Here is a 4,214-nt window from a genome sequence, read left to right as displayed (position 1 = left end):
GATCCTGAAAGATGGCAAAAAGTCGAGGAAGTTGAGAGAAGAGTGATGTCGTCCTGGCATGGATTTACAAGATTGCTTCCACTATTGTCATCCATTGATTTTATTTCTCATTGCTTCCACCTGTAGAAAGCTCTCACAGTGGTAGTAAATACACTAGGCTAGTATATTTAAGAAGCCAAAAGAGAAAACTTTTATTATTATATGCACAAAACACAAAGCAACACAAACACCACAACCACCACCTGATTACAGCTAGGAGAGACATGTTAGTGCTAGTGGCATCAAACTTTTGTCCTGAATTGAGATACCTCAAATCCATAGAAATGCTGTTTCAAAAATCCTCCAGAACCATAAAGCAGTACTCTGAAATGGCCGTAGGTTTTCCAGTGCATTACTGAGTTTTAAGTTGCCATTTGGAAAGAGGTTATGTATAGACAGAACCAGAATTTAATGTCTTGTTAGAATCACATATCCCCAGTGATACTGGGTGTGCTGCAAGACTGCATTTTTCAAAATGTGTTGCAGTACTGAGATCTGTGAATTCAGGACACCATGTGTGCATAACATTGGGTTATATTTTTAGAAATGTTGTGGTGTCACTAATCCCAGCAGGATGTGCATCAGTGAGATCCATAATGTTAAGTGTTTTCATGAATCATTCAGAGTAACACATCAGAAGTCTGATAATGCACAGTTTGGCACAGTGTGTGACAGAGAAGAATGTATTAGTTTGAAATATTTATTTTAATTTTCTAAATTCACTTTTCACAACATGGACAACTTCTATTGGCACCATGGAGAGGAGGCAGGACAAAGATGATTTTTGTATTCCTGTTAGCACTTTCAGTGACTCTTTTAAAAATGATTTTCAATTTTTTTTAAGAAATCTGTGAAATACTTTGTTCTTTTTTTCTTCCTTCCACTGTAAAGTTCCTTGTTAAACTTTCAGGAGCAAAGTTATTTTAACAACCTGCCTCACCTTAACAAAAAGCCAGCAATCCCAAAAGATTTACATGTTCAGTGAATTGTCTTACTGCAACCAAAGATGCTATTCATGTGAGTAAATTTAAATGAATATGCAGTGTTGCAAGAGCAGGGCCCAAGTCAAAAATATTGACCGGGTCACTGGATGTTTATGATAGAAAGTGAGGGATGACTGGGAGAGGAAAATAACCATGTGGTTGTGGATTACTTGAGTTGTTGTGGGAAAAGGAAATTATGTAATTTGAAACTGCAATTTTTTTCTTCTAGCTGTCTCCCTTTCTCCTGCTTTGCCAATGTTGTGGTGTCTCACTTGGCTGCCTCGTTTTCCAGCAGATAAGATGCATTTGAGTGCTAATATAATCTAAAAAACTAAATTGTGAACTCTATTGCATTAAATGCCATTTGTGACAGGTTACAGGGTGCCCTGGCCACTCTGCAGGCATTGTACAAACAGTGTTGTCTTTCCTGCCGTGTTTTACTCAGTCCAGCTGCTGGAACTGTTTGGTAATTCTGACTATAGCAAGATAAAATGTGAGATTCATAGCGGCTTGATGTGTTCTTATAAGAATATCATTTAAAGTTCGACAACACTCTGGCTGCTTTGAAAGGTGTTCCCTTGTTTCTCAAGTCCAGATTTTTTTGATACTACCTCTGTTCCCCTTACTATTACTCTCCTCATTTCACTGAGCACAGAGACAAAATGATGCTTGTTATTAATATTAACCTAATGAAATCATTGTTCACAGAGATTATTTCTCAGTGAGTACCTTCAGTTGTTTCATTGCAAAGGCTCATTTAGTCAATAAATACCTTGTGTTGCAGCAAGTAGTTAACTTTTATATTCCAGTATGAAATAGATTTAGTAATAGGAACCTGAGTGCAAATTCCTGGCACATCTTCAAAGCGGCATCTTTATTAGGGAAGGCAACTTTACATTAAGCTAAGAGCATCATAACAAATATAATACTTGGGATAGTTATTTCTTCAACTATAAACTAATGCCAGTACTAAAGTAAGATGAGATTTGTACTTAGAGCAGATGCCTGAAATTATACAGTTGTAGTTATAAAGTGACGCATGGTTTTATATACTTTTAAAATCAGCATTTTTTAAGAAACAAAATCCTTATAATACTGTATTTAAAATATTGTCACTTTTACAGCATTTAATGATATATCTGTAACATTTTTCTGATCTGAATATCCACATCTATGATGCGTATAAGTAAGTATGCTGACATTATTTACCTTAAAAAGTATAAATTGCTTATTTAATGTTATGACAATAATTGTTATCTATCATTAGTTTTTTAATACCAAAACGTTTAATCTCTTTATGCTGTAATGAATTGTAAAAGAAATATTTTTATTATATACAGTGTTTTTTCCTCCATAATAGGATTTTAATTAAGATCTTAGCAACTATGGCTCATAGCACTATAGAAGCACTGAAAATCCTACCAGTTCTGGGGCTTCTGGTAAAAGCAAAGTGTACATTTTTCCCGAGTGTCAAACACATTCCTTTTGAAATCTACAGGTGGGAAGAAGGTACTGGTGCTTTCCAGAATGAGACCTGATGTGTAATGTTTGGGTAAAGGTCCCCTGTGGTCAGGGCAGCTCAAGGAGTGCGTTTGGAACTTTGTGTCACAGCAGCCTTGGGGAGCTGCACGGGCACAGTGAGGAGTGCATGGACAGAAACTGAAAACCAGCTCAATTCAGCACAGGACATTTTACGATTCGGCACTGCCTCATTACAGCAAGTAACGCTCAATCTTGTATTTCATTTTTTAAAAACGTACCAAAAGAATAATGCTTCTTAGGAAATCATTGCTTGGTATTTCTCTTGAATTTCACTTATATAACTGTCTGAACCTCAGCAGAGCTAGTATAAAATTCTTACCAGTTAGCACTCTTCCTTTAGGGAGTGCAAATCTTTTTGGCATCTCTTGCCTGGAAAAGCGGAAGAGCGAGAACACAGAGGGTGTCACTGTGTCTCTTGGAATGCAAGTACCTTTATCCAAGGGAAAACATGCATGGTGGTGTCTGTAGGTAGCACCCTTCTCCTGAGTTCCTTTCCTTTTATATGGCATAAAAGATAGTCCTTATATTTACCCCATTGTGTACCCTTTCCTTTCACCTCCAGAAACCTAGCACAATTCTGAATGAAGCCATTTCAGTTTTCAGGGAAACTTACTGTTACTTCTGTATCTTGGACAGGCTAAAGGTACCATAAACAAGAGCTGTCAACACCATTTAGCATTGACCTAAAGTGGTGAAAAGCTTTTGTGGGGAAAAACATGGGGAAAAAACCCTGTGAGTATTTTTGAAAGGGCTTCTGGATATGTTAGGTCTATTCCTTTCCTTTTGACAATTTTGGGACAGCTGCAGTGGTTAATTCCTCCCTTTCCTGTTGACCAAGCTCAAGCACAATCTGGTTTAGTAGTTCTTTGATCCTCTTTATGCTTTGTTTATGCTCTTTATCCATGCTTTACAATGTTTGAGCTTTGTTAGTTGGCCAATTCTTCCAAGTGTTTTGTTTTCTGGTTAATGTACACTGATATGGTGCTACTACAGTGTTTGGTAGAATGACTTACAAAGAAAGAAAATCTTCATTTTTCTTCTGTACACAAGAATTACTTGAAGTTAAACATAACTAATGAATTCTGACATGTGTTTTGAAGTTGTGCTTTACCATACTTATATGTTGGCCTGTACAATTCATTGAAGTTGTTCTGACAGTTACATTTTACAGAGTGGAAAGATACAGCCAGGCTGAACGACACACTGTGTACATGTCCTTATGATGGGAGTTCCTCATGATGAATGTTTCCGTGATTCATGTTTTTATAAAGAATGCCAGAGGGATGACTATGGATATATCACTTGTCATAACTTGTAGTTCAGTTAACAATAGTGAAGTAACTGTTTAAAAAAACAGCTATTGTACAGGAATGTTCAGTTATGTTTGCTTTGCAAGACTTCAAGCAAGCATGACATGGGATGTGCTAGACATGTCTCATGACTTTTGAATTGCTGGGGTAAAAGGGCTACTGCAAGTAAGAGCAAATTTGTTAATCACTCCTCTCTGCAAACATTCCTACAGCAATACATTCTGTTTCCACTGCACACCTTTTGGATAGCGTTGGAAGCTTTCTTTTAACTCCAGTGTTGCTCTGCAGTGCTTAGTTCTCAGTCTGTGCAAATACATCAATGGAACTACAAAGAGGGAGA

The sequence above is a fragment of the Vidua chalybeata genome, chromosome 10 (genome assembly GCF_026979565.1).
Source record: "Vidua chalybeata isolate OUT-0048 chromosome 10, bVidCha1 merged haplotype, whole genome shotgun sequence".
Classification (NCBI taxonomy): Eukaryota; Metazoa; Chordata; class Aves; order Passeriformes; family Viduidae; genus Vidua; species Vidua chalybeata.
The sequence above is the reverse complement of the archived record's forward strand: the minus strand, read 5'-3'. Positions refer to the sequence as shown.